Raw genomic sequence first — 17,425 nt, 5'->3', positions numbered from 1 at the left:
AAGTTACCTAATGCGAATCAAGACACGAGTATTCATGCAAAACTTAAGAGACTGCATCATGCACAACATTTCCACCATGCCCCCACAATATAATCTAATTGATGGATGATTCACAAAGGAGCTCACATCCCACACACACACACACACACACCCCTGTCCCCACCATTCACGGTCTATTATTGCAGACACTGAAAAGAAATGAATGTCAAGTTAGGTTAAGAGTGAAGAATTGAGATTGATAGCGTGCAATGGAAAGCAATCTCATTGTGGAATGTCTCCAGAAACCTGAGCAAAACTAATCAATCATCTTGCTCAAACTATATTCTCCACACAAAAGGAAAAGATCCTCAATATTCAACTGGGAAGAAGTGCTATGGCTGGGGCGGGGGGGGGGGGGAGAGTGGCATCCTTAAGCATCTACAAAGGAGGAATCTCTTGAACCCCATAATATGCAAGTGGAGATCAGAATGTGATGGGCATTAACCAGAAACAGTGGGAATAGTGGGGGTCACTTACAGTGCAGTCAGTTGTTTCTGTCTTCATTCTAAAGGCCTTCCACTATTGTTGGGTCAATTATCTAAGTTAATTTAAGAACTCCACCTCCTCACAAGTGGAGCACTGCTCAAGATGACCAGTTGAAACGGTAGCCTGACAGCTCTATTCCACTATTCCAAACACTTAAAAAGTATAGTCACCTGCTCTACCCAAGCATTCCAAGACCAGCTTCAATACAGCAACTGGTAAATATTGACTAGGGAAGAGACATACATGACAAAGTGATATACACAGATCAGGCAAGGTTGCAGTAAAAGAACCTTCTTGGAGTAGGTAAAGATTACTGCTCTTAACTGAGCGGCCCGGAGTTCTGGATCTCAAGGTGACAGCTGTCAAAGACAAAGGGCCCGATTGTCAAGTCGGGGGGTTGGGATTGGGTGATGGGACCAAACCTACGGTCAATGATCCCGCCTCTGTCTCTAGACTGCCGGCAGTCAGAATTTTCCAGGGGTGTGTGTCCCCAAGTGGCTTCGAGACAGGGCCTCAAAATGTCAGCCTGCTGCTGAGGTGCGCAGTCACCTCTGAGGACAGGACATTCTGATTTGGTCAGTGGTCAGGGACAGGAGCGTGTGACTGTGAGCGAGGCAGGTAAGGCGACTATAAAGGACAGCAGCAGCACAGGAGCCTCGGCCCGTGCATAGAACATAGAAAAATACCGCACAGAACAGGCCCTTCAATTGTCCAACAAGTCTGAGATTGTTTCAGCCTGTTTGGGTGAGGTAGGGAGCTGCAGGGTGGATGGGCAAACTGACCATGGCATTGTGATAGAGGAAACCATTCAAGTGGGGGGGGAGCAAAAAGGAATGTAGTGGTTGTACGGGACAGTATAGTGAGAGGGATTAACACAATACTCTGCAGCAAAGAGAGAGAGTCCAGATGACTATGTTGCCTGCCCTGTGCCAGGGTTCGGGAACATGCTCGACGCTGGAGAGGAACCTGCAGTTGGATGGGTAGGACCCAGTCATCGTGATCCATGTCGGTACCAATCACACAGGCAGGACACTTTACCCATTACAGTGTAAGATAGCAGCCTGTCATGTTAACATCTTCTAATAAAGCTCTTCATTTGTTTGAACATCTTGAGGCTCACACACTTGATTTTAAAACCCACCACATAAAAACTGGCAATGAGGTAGGTGTTTGGGGCCGTTTGAAAAGAAAAGTAAATAATTAAAATCATCGCTACACAAAAGCTGGCGATGGGGGAGACATCCGAGGAATCGAAAAATTATCCAGATATCCGAAGAAAATAATTTTGGAAGGAAGCTCGCCACGTGCTCTGCCCGGAGCGTTCTGTTACAGTACCGGGAGCACTGCGAGTAGCAAGTACCCTGCAACAACAGCGTTAGAGCTGGGGGTGTTGTAAAACAAAGGAAAACAAGTGGAGCTCAGGTTTGCCTTTTCTTGGGGAAAAATGGAAGCAAGATGGTGCTGAAAATATGGGACGCATCGAGCAATCGCAGGTTCTTCCATAGTGAAAAATGGTGTTGGGGTTCTGGTGCCGTGGGTCCAGATGATGAGAATACAGAGTGATGGAGTTCATATACAGAGAGGTTCGACTATTTTGTTCAAGCGAACAAGATAGCAGCAGATATAGAACATAGAACATAGAACAGTACAGCACAGAACAGGCCCTTCGGCCCTCGATGTTGTGCCGAGCAATGATCACCCTACTTAAACCCACGTAACCCGTATACCCGTAACCCAACAATCCCCCCATTAACCTTACACTACGGGCAATTTAGCATGGCCAATCCACCTAACCCGCACATCTTTGGACTGTGGGAGGAAACCGGAGCACCCGGAGGAAACCCACGCACACACGGGGAGGACGTGCAGACTCCACACAGACAGTGACCCAGCCGGGAATCGAACCTGGGACCCTGGAGCTGTGAAGCATTGATGCTAACCACCATGCTACCGTGAGGCCCCTTGCTACCGTGAGGCCCCTATAGTTGTCCTAACTTTCCTGTACATGGCATTCAACCTCCTGAGGAAGTTGGTACAACTGGAAAAGCCAGGCATGAAAATCTACAATTAAATATTGTTGGGCCATTATTCACCGAAACCTTTACTCATCGCATAAAGGTTTAGGTTTCGGATAAGCGCAACCAAGAAGAAGGTCAATCGATTAGTTTATAGCTACCCTGAAAAGACTAGCTGATCACTGTGAACTCGGGGATGTGCTAAATGATACCGTGAGAGACAGATTAATCTGTGTTTTAAGGAGCGAAGCTATTTAAAAACAGTTGTTAACCGAAAGCAACTTGCCCTTAAAAGAAAGCTTTGGAAGTTGCTGCACCCATGGAATTAGCAGCCAAAGAAGCTCAACATAGAACATGAACATAGAACATATAGTGCAGAAGGAGGCCATTCGGCCCATCTAGTCCGCACCGACCCACTTAAGCCCTCACTCCCACCCTATCCCTGTAACCCAATAACCCCTCCTAACCTTTTTGGTCACTAAGGGCAATTTATCATGGCCAATACACCTAACGTGCACGTCTTTGGACTGTGGGAGGAAACCGGAGCACCCGGAGGAAACCCACGCAGACACGGGGAGAACGTGCAGGCTCCGCACAGAGAGTGACCCAGCGGGGAATGAGAAGTCACAAGAAGTCGGCCGAATCCTGAACACATACACAGATTTGCATTTGCCATCGATGTTCACAAACCCGGCACACAGCAGTAGATTGCACACAGCAGTAGATTGCTGGGGCAAAGACATCATGTATGGGACTTGTAGCAGAAAGGACCACATTGAACGTGTTTGCTGGAAAAGGGAACAAGTTTCAGGCAAAGAACTACAAATTGCGTATGCGCATGCGCCGGAACCGGCAGCCGCGCATGCGCAGTTAAAAAAAGGTCGCGTTGCCGATCGTTATGCGCATGCGCAAGCCGCGCATGCGCAGTCTCAAAAAGTTTTGGTCGCGGATCGTTATGCGCATGCGCAAGCCGCACATGCGCATTGGACACAAAACCGCACAGTGAAGGAGGAAGGCCGATTTGCGCATGCGCAATTCATTCCTACGCGTGACGTCATGACGTCTGAGCATCCCGACCACGCCTACTTAAAAGGGAAATGCCCGAAAATTGAAAACAAGACACTTAAAGTGGTAAAAGCAAATTTTCTTGCCTCAGAACACAGAAAAACGCCTGAACTTAAACCAGCAGTTAAAAACAACTTGCACAACACCCTGAAAAAAGCAGTCTGCACCACCCAAAGTGAAGAGAACAAAAAGAATTCCGAAACAACAAAAGATGATTTGTTTTTCGAAGATTACCTCTCAGACATGGCTGAGTCAGTCGGATATGCTAATCACAGCATCAGCGAGTCGGTCGCAAAGTCCAACACGAATCAACTCGTGGTAGATGAATCCAACCAAGATGATTTGGTTTTCAAAGAATACTACTCAGACATGGCTGAGTCAGTCGGATATGCTAATCACAGCATCAGCGACACGGTCGCAAAGTTCAACACGAACCAACTCGTGGTAGAAGCCAACCAAGATGATTTGGGTTTCAAAGAATACTACTCAGACATGGCTGAGTTATTTGGATATGCTGATCACAGCATCAGCGACACCGTTGCAAAGCTCAACACGAATCTACTCGTGGTAGATGAATCCAACACCATGATGCCATGGCAGCTCGTCGATACATTGGATGACAGCAATACCCAAGACGAAGACGACGCCACACAGAGAGCACAGAAAGACTACACAGAGCGAGCGATGACAGGCTCCACAGTGCGAGTGATGAAAGACTCCAACAGGGATGCAAGCAAACACTCCCTGGCGAACACCGTGCATGAACAAGACCATGAAGGTCAACCCGCCGTATCTGAGCAACCACAAGCAGACTATGAAAGTCTACCAAGCTCACATGAACAAGAAGAAGACAATGTACCTCTACCCACTGCATGCGAAAACAGTGACAAGGTGATCACACTCGACGTACAGGATCACAGCGAGACTGACAGTTCTCAGCTTGTCTGTACAGAAGCACAGAGTCGGGCCACCCAACAGTCCAGAGAGACAACGCCGAAAGAAAACATGCAGATTTTGACTCCAGAAGAGGAGCACCTTGAGTCCAGAGCGACCACGCCAACAGAAACCATGCAGATTTTGACTCCAGAAGAGGAGCACCTGGAGTCCAGAGAGACCACGCCAACAGAAACCATGCAGATTTTGACTCCAGAAGAGGAGCACCAAGAGTCCAGTGAGACGACATCAACAGAAATCATGAAGATTTTAACTCCAGAAGAGGAGCACCAAGAGTCCAGAGAGACCACATCAAGTGAAATCATGCAGATTTGGACTCCAGAAGAGGAGCGCCAAGAGTCCAGAGACACCACGTCAACTGAAATCATGCAGATTTTGACTCCAGAAGAGGAGCGCCAAGAGTCCACAGACACCACATCAATTGTAATCATGAAGTTTTTGACTCCAGACGAGGAGTGCCAAGAAAGCAAAGATGAGGAATCAAATCCTCCACAAATGATTGATGTCACGAGCACCGATGCAACATCAGATCATTCTCACCACTCTCAAGACGAAATGTTCAATGATTCAAATTATCCACACGGGACACTCATAGAGCATAACAAGAAAAACAATAACAATCGCAAGAAGCACAGCAGAAACGAGAACAACAACAGCAAGAACAAAAGCAACATGAACCGCGACAAGAAGAACAAAACCAACAAGAAGCATAACAAAGATAGCGACGACAAAAACAGCACCAAGAACGGCAACGAAAACAACAAAGTCAGGAACAAAGATAGCGACAACGACAAAGACAGAAACGACAAGAACGGCAACGAAAACAACAACGTCAGGAACAAAGATAGCGACAACACCAAAGACAGAAACGACAAAAACAGCAACAAGAACGGCAACGAAAACAACAAAGACAGGAACGACAGAAACAACAGCAATGAAACAACGACTTGTACACAATGGTACTACTCGGCACATGAAGGACAATGCCACAGCACACTGCAAAACAATGACAACACTACAAACATGGCATGGGATGACAACGAATCGCACAAACTCACATCTGCTCTAGAACAAGCAAGCACACCAGCTTTCAAGGCAGATGAGATAATACATCGATACCACAAGCACAGAAAAAAGTCCATGTCAGTCAATATCAGTGGTTCGACCATGCAAACACCTCGGGATGACGCATTGGTTACTTAAAATAACAAGGAACACCAACAACATTCACAACGGAGTTGCAATATCAATATCACCACGTCATCAACAACAAAAAGAAAAAAAACTCTGAACAAATTCATCAAGTTTGGACTCATAAATGTTTTTATTAAGATTGGACACATAAATACATTGGCTTTGTAAAATATGCAATAGCACCATCACTTGTATACATACGCATATCATAAGTAACTGTTTTGTATAATTTTCTTTAACGATGTACAGAAAATATGTAAAGAGAAAAAGGGGGATGTGGTGATCGTAGATTGACTAGATACAATACAACTGAGCAAACACTAGAGGGAGAGCTATAAATACACCGGGACAGGATGTACAATTTTCTTTAACGATGTACAGAAAATATGTAAAGAGAAAAAGGGGGATGTGGTGATCACGAGTTAACTAGATGCAATACAACTGAGCAAACACTAGAGGGAACACGGGAGAGCCATATAAATAGACCGGGACAGGAAGTGAGGACACACTTCACGGAAGGCAGAACTTGTAGCAGGACACAGACACACAAGCAGGCAGGCAGGCAGGCAGGCAGGCAGCCAGCACTTGAGGTAGCCGTATGTTAAGCTCTGAAGAGAGAACGAATTCACAATAAAGCATCTTCTCCACATTTGAGACTACGAGCTTTATTAAGACACGAGGAACAACACAACCTCTACTAAGAAAGCGTGTATTAAATCAATTGCATGAAAGCCACTGTGGTATTTTAAGGATGAAGAAGATAGCCAGGAACTATTTTGGTGGACTGGGCTAGATGCCAAAATCGTGCGCAAAATTGCAGAACATGCCACCATTAGTACCATTACGCCCGTGGGAATGACCAGAAGAACCCTGGCAATGGGTACGTGTTGATTGTGCCAGACCGTTTGAAGGGTACGTCTTTCTCATTCTCGTCGATGCTCACTCAAAATGACCAGAAGTTAACATCATGAAGACAACGTCAGCGGAGAAAACAGTTGAGAGATTGGGTGAAACCTTCAGCAGTTTTGGTTACCCTGGAAAACTCATGAGCGATATCGGGCCAGGTCATTTTGCTAAAGTTACTTGAAGGAGAGCGGAATTGAACACATCCGATCCGCTCCTTATCACCCTGTTACAATTGGGCTGGCAGAACCTTTAGTACAGACGGTGAAACACTCATTGAAGGTAACTAGAGGACGAGGTTCATTGTCTAAGTACTCGAGCCAATTCCCACTCACAGACAGGAATACTGTGCATTCAACAACCCAAGTTTCTCAGGCATTACTAATGGTTAGACATCAATTACGTACAGCATTCCATGTGGTAAAACCACCCAAGACAAAATAAATTGATGAAAATAAACACAACAAGATCAGGTCACACGGAGGGTAAACAAGAAAATAAGTTGTGTTTTTCTCCGGGGTCAAGAGGCAAGGAACTATACCACAAGTGAAAAGTTGATATCTGCCACCATTTCAGCACAGACAGGACTGGTCTCCTACACTAGAAAAACCCGATAAGATATGGAGGAGACATGTGGATCAACCTTTGGTGACAAGACCCAATCTGCCAGAGATAGAACCATTTTGAGTGGAACTGGTGGATATATTTAGATTTCCAGAAGGCAAAGTGCTACATCAAAGTTTATTGAAGAAAATAAATGCTATTTTATGGGGATAACACATTAGCATTGCTAGACGATGCTTCCCGGAAGCAGAGGGGAGGCATAAATGGGTCTTTTTCAGGTTGGCAAGATGCAATGAGTGATATAGTCATAGAATCCCTACAGTGCAGAAGGAGGCCATTCGGCCCACCGGGACTGCACTGACCCTCTGAAAGAGCACCTTACCCATGTCCACTCCCTCGTCCAATCTGCCATATCCCCATTACCTTGCCCATCCCTGGACACTAAGGGCCAATTTTGGCATGGCCAATCCACCTAACCTGCATATCTTTGGACTGTGGGAGGAAACTGGAGCACCCGGAGGAAACCCACGCAGGCACAGGGAGAACATCTCCACACAGTCAACCAAGGCCGGAACTGAACCTGGGCCCCTGGTGCTGTGAGACAGCAGTGAAAACCACAGTACCACAGGGACCAGTCCACTCAACTGTTTACAATTTATATAAATGACTTGGATGAAGTTGGGTTAGTTGCCAAATTTCCGGATAGCACATAGGGAGGAAAGTAAGATGTGAAGAGGACATAAGGAGGCCACAAAAAGATGTAGAAAGGTTAAGTGAGTGGCCAAAGATCTGGCAAATGGAGTAAAATGTGGAAAAATGTGAAATTGTCCATTTTTTCACAAACAATTAAAAAAAGTCTATTGTCTAAATAATGAGAGATTGTAGAGGTGTAGAGGAATCTGGGTGTCCTAGTGCATGAATCACAAAAGGATAGTATGCAGCAACAGCAAGTAATTAGGGAAACCAATTGAAGGTCATCATTTATTGCGAGAGGAATGGAATACAAAGTACAATAATAATAATCTTTTTATTGTCACAAGTCGGCTTACTGAGGTTACTGTGAAAATCCCCTAGTCACCACACTCAGGCGCCTGTTCAGGTACGCAGAGGGAGAATTCAGAAGGTCCAATTCACCTAACAAGCACATCTTTCGGGACTTGTGGGAGGAAACTGGAGCACCTGGACCAACGCAGAAACAGGACAAATGTGCAGACTCCGCACAGTCAGTGTCCCAAGCCGGGAATCGAACCAGGAACCCTGGTGCTGTGAAGCCACAGTGCTACTGTTATGCTGCAGTTGTACAGGGCACTAGTGAGACCACATTTGGAGTACTGTGTATAGTGTTAGTCACCTTATTTAAGGGAAGATATAATAATAATCTGTATTATTGTTACAAGTAGGCTTACATTAAAAGAACAGTTTGAATACTAATCAGAAGCAATTTTCACAAATGCATTTATAATGTTGCTGTTCAAAGCAATCAAAAAAACTAATCGTTTTTTTCCTGCAGTGTAACGAGTACAGTTGCTGACTGTTTATCACTTTGTTCATAATCATAAACATTTCTTGCCACTGTGAACAGTAACACCAAAAGTGAGGATAGTTACTTCAAGCTAAATAAATGGCATTTAAACAATTGACTTAAGCCACTGTCTATCCCACTAAATTATATGTATGGGAACTCAATTATCTGGAGGTTTTTCTAACATTCCTGTTGGCAACAAAACTACTGATTCATAAAGCACATTCTTATGTGACCAAAAGCTGAAACCTAAATGCAAAGGAATGTCACTAAGTTTATTACTTTCTTAAGTAGACCAGACTCTTCAATCAATGTCTAATGAGATACAGACACTAATGTCTGGCAAGAATTTTCTATACCATATTAACTCTTCCATGACAGAATTAGGTCTGTCTGTACAGCCGTTCTCAGATCATCAAACTGAAGTCATGTTCGATAAAATAGAGGTTGGCATAATTTCATTTTGGAAAGGTGGGAAGAAAGAAATTCCAAATATTTTCTTGGGAGATGAAATCAGTTGGGAAATAACCACAGGAATAAACATGGACTGTGAATGGAGCAGGCATAACTGGTTTGGGTTCCAATCTTTGGATTGCTTCATGGTAAAGATTCCATCAAGTGCACAAGCAAAGCCTTACCTCGCTACCTGATCAGCAACAAGGGCCCAATCTCCCAGCCTCCAGATAGTCGGAGACCGGACGTAGCCCCCAAGATGCACTAGGCAGTGACTCGGTGGGAATGAGCAGGAAATTTGAGCTTCAAATGGGCAATCGCCCTGAGGCTCCGAGAAACAACTCTGTTAGAGTCAGAGGATGGAATTCTCCTCAGCTCCCACCGGCTTGCGATGGGGTGGGGGTCCAGAAAATCGGTTTTACACCAGCGTGAATTTCCAGCGGGATCTTCTGCTGGCACATTCCATGGTGGATTGGGAAACCCACTGGAGGCTGGCAAGAAATTCATTTGCATTCCGGAAATGGGATGCAGGTGAAGGTCTGACCACCCGTGCCAGACTCTCCGTGGCGCCAGCGGGAAAACACGCCGTTGCAAAACATGTTGGGAACAATGTGGTGTGCAGGTGTCGGACTCACCCAAACAGTGCCTGGGGCTGCCCTGGCATCCAGCATTGAGGCCGCTGGCAATCCTGGACGTCGGAACACCACGCAGTGAGTGGGGAGGGGGTGGGAGAGCATCTGCGGTTGGACCTTCCAGTTTTGGGGTCCTGGGTGGGATCCACCTTCCAGCTTCAGATGTTCCAAGAGGTCCACCTGCTTTCTCAAGGGGTCACCTACTTTCATCAATGGTGAGTCAGTGATGTTAAGTGCTGTTTCAAAATGGTGCTGGATAGTGCGGAGGACTATGTGCAGAATACTGGAAAAACACAACGAGGTCGGGTTGGAAGATTATAATTTTCCCACCATCCTCCATGACGGGAAACACTCCACGTTCCTGCCCCTGCCACAGGACTTAGTCCCCAGATGGAAGGATTTTGCCCAGAGAATTTGGACACTTGGACTTAATTATCTAGATAGTTACCCAGGAAATCTTAAACAGAAAAATCCTCATCTAACTCTTGGGTAACTGTATGACTGACATACCAATTATATATACCGACCCCCCCCCCCCCCCCCCCCCCCGAACTTCCCCCTCAATTGCCCCCTGTCCCCTCCCGTTTCTCTTTTCCCTCAACCCCAACAACCCCTTATTCCACAACCTGACCGGCCGACAACACTGACCACCCGTGATTCTCTTCTTCCCCCCCCCCCCCCCCCCCTCCCACTCCCACCCCCGGCCTGGCATGATCTGACCTCGCCCCCTACTCTCCTCTCCTGATCTGACCTCGCTCCCTAATTACTCCCAATCCTGGTTTTACCTCGCTGACCATCTGACACCCCCTTTACCCTAGTCCCCTGACTCCGCTAACACCCCCAACCTCGATGCTCTACCCAGCTGCCATTCAACTCCCTCACCCTCCCTACCACCCATCTACCCCTTAACCCATACCTCACCCACCCTTCTCCCTTACCGCTCAGAGTTAATTTAATGGACTGCTTTTTTGCAGATGAGGGTGCACTGCGGCCCCATTATAATCCCTTCTAAATGTAGCAGATTCTTAATGTTTTATTTTGTTATTTTGTTTTGTCTTACACTTCTCCATAGCTTTTCAAAGAAACTTTGGGACATTTAAACTCGTGACTTACCAGGGTCCGACAGCTAGTGCCACAATAAAAGGGGCAAGGTTTCTGCACAGATTCCCTACGCTGACGTCTCTGGACATTTCCTACGTCCATTTAGTTTGGATGACTCCTCCATCGGACGACTGCCCAGAAATATCGGAGGAAGCAAAGAGTTTTTTTTTCTCTGATCAGGGCCGTCAGAAGATGTGGGCCCATGTCGCCACATTTGAATCTTTCAAGAAGAGAAGTCTGCTGATCTGCTGTTTATGGGACAGAGATGGTGCATTGGTAGCACCGGCTGTGTTCACTATTCCAAATTAAGAGATTTGCGCTCAATAAATCAGCAAGAATGATACTCTTTCCATTGTTCACACAAAACTCTAGTGACTGCATGTGTCAGCAGTTCCCAGATTGGTTTCTCGTTGGGACAGCAGGGCAGTAAGCTACTGCTGGTGTGATTTTGTTCAAGTATATCATGTCAGCAGAACCATATATTAGCAGGAGGATCAGAGGTCAAGGGGCACTCGGCAGTCTGTTGATTGCAGTAGCAAATGAAGGAAGGTGAAAGGAGATGGATGATTGATCAAAAGGGAGGAAGACCAAAAAAAAATAACTAAATAAACAAGCAGCAGTACTTCAACCTGAGAAAAAGATTTCTAGTAACAAAAAATGATGCTGCACAAAACAAAATAACAGAATAAAACATTAAGAATCTGCTACATTTAGAAGGGATTATAATGGTGTCACAGTGCACCCTCTTCTGCAGAAAAGCAGTCTGTTAAATTAACTCCTACAGTGTTAGTGGATTCAGGAAATTAATTCTTCCCCTCCTGCTACCTTTTTAAAAGTATATTTCAATTTGATGGCGATGTGTCGTATATTATTGCAATAATTCTGCAAATATGTGATAACACCAATCTATTCAACACCAATCTATCCATAATATAGAGAAAGTCTTTTGTATATTAATGCAGGCTTTCGTCAAACTCAGTAACTGTTGGGCGGGCAGATTTTGAAATGAGTGGGGGCTTAAAGTTCCAAAAGGTGGCATTACGTCGGTTACTCGGCATGATCCCACGCACTTCCCGATTTAATTTCACAGGAACCTTATCGAGCAAAAGGTTACACCTGAAGAAAAGTCCAAGGGCCAATAGTTTGATCAAAAGATAGGAGTTCCGAAATGGAGAGGGTTGCAGAGGTGGAAAGGTTTAGGGGCATCCAGGCCTTGGTGGGAGGGGGGGGGCTAAGCAACTGAAGGAAATGGCTGGAGCCGGAAATCAGAGGGCAGTCAAAAGGCCCGAATTGAATTCCACAGGGATTTGGGAAAGATGTCAGTTTGGTGGAGGGTGCAGAGATATGGGGCGGATTCTCTGGTCTCCGACACCGAAATCGTGTTCAACGATCGTCCGTCGGCGCTGAAATCAGGGGCAGCGCTGCTTTTGCGATGCTCTGCCCCCTCCAAAACAGCGTACTCTAGGAGTACGCCGCACGCCGTTGGTACGGCCTCAGGTCTTTACCCGAGACCCCCCCCCCCCTCCGATGCTCCGCCCCCGATAGGCTGCGTCCGTCGGTCACGTGTGGTAATTTTTTCCGGGAACTCTATGCGTGGTTGCTGCGGACAAAGTCCAGCGCCACCACAGTCGGGACAGAGCCGATGTGCGGGAAGGGGGAGGCTTTGGCGGGGGCGAGGGGCACTGGTGGGGGGGCTGGTCCGAGGGTGGCGAGCCAGGCCAAAGAGATTGTGCCATACAATCCCTACAGTGCAGGAAGCCGTCATTTGGCCCATCGAGTCTGCACTGACCCTCCGAAAGAGCACTCTACCTCGGCCAAATTCCGCCGCCCCCCATACCCTTGCATATTGTCATTGCAAATCCTCCTAACCCCATGCACATCTTTGGACTGTGGGAGGAAACCCACATGGACACAGGGGGAATGTGCACACTCCACATAGTCACCCACCCAAGGCTGGAATCCACTGCACCATCGAGGTGGCCTTTAAAAATGGTGCCCCGGTCATTTAAAAGCGAAGTTGCTGGCAGGGTGGGCACTGCCTTCCAGTGATACATCCGCCCCTCCATCTCCAGTTCCTTGACTATGAGCCGAACAATTTGGCGGGAAAAGCTGCCGCTGGGGCCCGTGGTTTCCACGTAGGGTTTCCCACCCGCTGCGCCACTCTGCCAGGAAATTGGAAAATTCCACCCAATGTCACCAAAAACTACATTTTAATTGTTATTAAATTTATGAATCGAAATGTCAGACCTCGAGCAAATTTGTTATCAACACACTTATTGATGAATGCCATTAACACCTGCTAGCTAACACCAAAAATCTCTCTTATGGCCCACCCTAAACATCAAACAAAATTCAGATCAAAAAACAAATTCCACCTTAATGGCACTTGATCCATGGGCAACTATAAATACCAGAGTAAAAGCTTTTGTTGGACTCCAGTTAAAAGGCATTACTGGAATGATTTAGACTAGCTCACTCAAGCACAATGTGTCCTCAGATATCTCCTTCAGGGTTATCATTCAAGTACAATCTTGAACTAAAAAAAAAATGAAAGCTTTTTCAATCGGCTGGTTGTAAAACGTGAGAAAGCTTGGAAGAAACAACACATTGACCGATGTAAACTGACTGCTTGCTTGTTTAATCTTCCATGTTTTCTAGTCACCGTAGATTGGCTTTTAAACACAAAGTTAACAATGCATAAAATAACCTCTTGCAGAATGTCAGACTTTCTTTTAAATCTCTTGAGTTTGAAATACTGATGCAAGGAATAGCTGTAAGTGACATATGGGAGGAAGAAAAATGAGCCATTCACCTGAAGCACAGACTGAAATTTGGGGACGGAATTTACCGGCTGTTCACTCAGGCAGGATATTCTGCTCCCACTGACAGTGCACCCCCACCTCGGGATTCCCGGCGGAATTCAACGGGAAATCCCGTCGACAGCGACGGGACCGGAAAATCCTCCTGGTGGGCTGCCTCCGCTCAGTGAATCCCACCCTTTATTGTCAAAATCTCCAAACAATATTTGCAAAAACGTTGTCAGAGATTGAAGAGATTTGGAAACTCAGGCTAGAAGCAGATGCCTGGCTCCAGTCTGCTGATTATTGCGGCTACAATTTGACCAGCAACAGGTGGTGAGGAAGAACTATTCTGTGAAATGCAAAACGCCACGAGTTGCCGGATGATTTGCACTGCGCCACCTCACAAAAACGGCATTTCGGCCTTAATCTCACCACGGGTTTCTTGAAGTTGCCGCATTTGAACGTTCATTTCCCATTAAATGCGCCACGGAAAGTTAGGTCTGGTAATTAATAGCATAAGTGTACTTTTACCAATGCGATGATTGTTAATAACTGCCAATCAACCCCGCTAATTGAGGAAGTCCAAAGATGTACAGGTTAGGTGGATTGGTCATGATAATTTGCCCCTTCGGGGTGGGGTTGCAGGAATACAGTGGGGGATTGGGCCGAGATAGGGTGGTCTTCCGAAGGGTCGGTGCAGACTCGATGGGCCAAATGGCCTCTTTCTGCACTGTAGTGATTCTAGGATTCTAAGTATAGACTCATTCTTTCAGGTATTGAATTGTTATTGGAGCTTTTTTCAATTCCAAATTTTAATTTTTTACATTTTTAAATTTACTTTTCCTTTGTGTGTCCCCCCCCCTCCCCCTCTTAATCCTATTTTTCTTCACCTCTCTTAGTACCCGACTTGACATCTGGGCACTGTACAAGTTGCTCATGTACCTCCACTGGTATCACTGAAGAATACAACACGAGCCATGTAGGTAACAGCCAGCAGCAGGGCCTTCTCTCAGGGGAATCAATGCATTTGCACAGTGCCACTAGAAATGGCGCTACACATACATCACTCCCCCTTAATTTGAGTAAAATAATTTTGATGCAATTCTGGGCAAATAGTCATTGTACTCAAGCAGGTGCTGACAGGAGGAGCTCATCATAGAAACATCTTTTGGGATTTTATCGAAGATAAACTTGATTGGCATGTGGCAGGCATTTAAAAAAAATACTCATCTAAATTCACTTGAGCACTAGCTCATTAATCTACCCTTTTCAAATCAAGGAGCTGCCTTCAACCTTCAGAGAGAGAAGTTTAAACTTGTTAATGGTAAGAAAAGGGAACAGATCAGCAATATAAGAATATTACTTCTGTGTAGAGAGAAGGGACCTAACCTTTCGCGTCTGGATGACTCTTTGTCAAAGCCTGTCATCCAGGCTCGAAACGTTAGCTCCCTTCTCTCTCCACAGAAGCTGTTAGACTGGAGATTGTATTTTCTGTTTTTTTTTTCAGATTCCAGCCTCCGCAGTAATTTGCTTTTATATTAAGAATATTACTGTGGGATCCATGATAGGAAGACTGGATAGACGAAAGTAGAAATTACAGAACAAGGTTTATTTCGATACAGTTAAAATACTCCTCCACGCCCCTAAGGGTCTCCTTCCCCGACCTGCAACTAGACCGGGATTGTTATACAACTGTGACTTTCCTCGTAATGGGGAAACCACGCTCCCTTAAAGGGAAAGGCCTGCCTGCCTTAAAGGGGAAGTTCATATTCCATGGAGGTCATGGGAAATCGTATGCTCCTGATCCCGGGTCCTCCATTGGGGTTGCAACACTTACTTATTCTGTAGTTTAAGTTTCAAACTATTACCTATTTTTTACTACGCAAAGAGCTAACCATGCTCACTAGCTAAAGAAAAGTGTATGTGATGCTATGACTATTATTCATTCATACTTTTGCAGTTCAATAATTTATGTACTACTCTGCCACAATTTGAAGACAAGGAGAATCACACGAAGCACAAGTTAAAACCAGTAGCTGAAATAAATTGAGGAGGGTTCCCTGCTTGCTCCCTGAGCACACTACAGACGTATCTAGATATCGGAGGAAGCAAACACATTCTCATAGATACTAGGGATCACTTCTTAAAACAAAAGTGTCTGAATTACAGAAACAAAAAGTATCGAGAATAAAATTTCAGATAATTTTGATCAGACAACGAAGGAATTGGCACTTGGCAAATGTTCTCTCTGACCTTACATTTCATTCATGAGATCCTTGGTAACAAGCTTCTACAGTGTTCATTACTAATTTGGTTTACAAAAGGTTTCAGGGCTTTAAAAAAAAACTACTATACATGGGAAAAGCACAGGCAGCATAATGTGTTCCTCTTAGAAGTGGTGTTGCTATGAACTGCCCACTTTCAAAACTGAGTGGCCTTGAACTTAATCCAGGATTACTCAGATGTACCAGTAGAGGGGAAACAACATCCCTTGCTCTGTCTTTGTAACCTTCAGCATGGTATCAGTTTGCACTGAAACTTGAATATCCAAATGGGATTAAACATAAAAGGAAACTAGAAAGAAAGGCCCTGGATTAGAATTTGAACTGCTCCTTACTGTGAGAAAAGGCCACATTGCTGTCATTGACCTTTCCCTCCTGTGCATGATGCCAGTTGTGCTTAGTCAAGTGTCTAAGGAAGCCTCTGTCCATTCACACTATATTTACCCTTTTACTGCTGGAACAGGTGTTTGCTTACTGAAGGGACAAGCCTAAAACTTGTCGCTCGCCGGCTAACCAATTCTGCCAGCCTGTGTTGCTTCGTCTGCGGGAGAAGAAAATGAACCCAGCGTTGAGATTCAACACCAGCAAAATGATTTAATAATTGCTGAAACTCTGCTGTTAGGGGAAACTCGTCACTGCTTACAAATTTTTAAAAAAATGTAACATTTGTTTTCAGTCTCAAGAAGCAAAGTTTTACCCACATGCAACACTTGATGCAAAAGCTAATAACTCAAAATTAGGTATTTAAAAAACCTCAAAAGTCTCTCAGTCCCCACTTCAGTGCGAGGTCGAAGATTTAATTTTGTCGACCTTTTGCAGTTTGAAGAGCTAGAGTGCGGACATTAATCATCAACCAGAACATTTGCATTACAATTGCAGAATCTGTAACATTTCAATAAGGAAATACCAAGCAGTTTCTTTTTGAATAGACATATTCACAGGACAACTATCACTTGAAAACAGCAACTGCAGCTAGCAATAATGTAGAACTTTTTTGAAACGTATAGTGTGACAGGTCCACAATACAAATTGCACTACAGGTGTACATAGTCTTAACTAAGTTATAACTAACCATTTGCAGAAGTTGCTCATTCATATAGACTCAGTATTTTGATATTGTTAAACAAATCCTGATGGCAAGCAAGCAGTCAGAAATGGGGGAAGCAATAACAATGTTTGATACAATACCTACTAAATAAACACACATCTAGCTCTAGACAACCTAAAGAGCCTTTTTTAAATTCACTATTCTACCATTTTTTAAAACTGACTTCTTTCTGAGATGTTTACACCATACATTTTTCTCGTGCACAGGGGATAGATAGAAAGGTAATGAATATCGGCTCCGGGGAAGAATGATTCTGGATGACTTGCCACCTGATTTCTCTTCCACTCACCCTTCAGAGCTGTTTGC

The 17,425-nt window shown here is 45.0% G+C and overlaps 1 protein-coding gene across 2 annotated transcripts in view; it reads right to left on the bottom strand.

Annotated features, from left to right (window-relative positions):
- cped1 (cadherin-like and PC-esterase domain containing 1) overlaps positions 1-17,425 on the bottom strand; it is a 282,548-nt gene that overhangs the window by 107,490 nt on the left and 157,633 nt on the right. The gene's annotated exons all lie outside the window — the stretch shown is intronic.

The sequence above is a fragment of the Scyliorhinus canicula genome, chromosome 20, assembly GCF_902713615.1.
Source record: "Scyliorhinus canicula chromosome 20, sScyCan1.1, whole genome shotgun sequence".
Classification (NCBI taxonomy): Eukaryota; Metazoa; Chordata; class Chondrichthyes; order Carcharhiniformes; family Scyliorhinidae; genus Scyliorhinus; species Scyliorhinus canicula.
The sequence above is the reverse complement of the archived record's forward strand: the minus strand, read 5'-3'. Positions and strand labels throughout refer to the sequence as shown.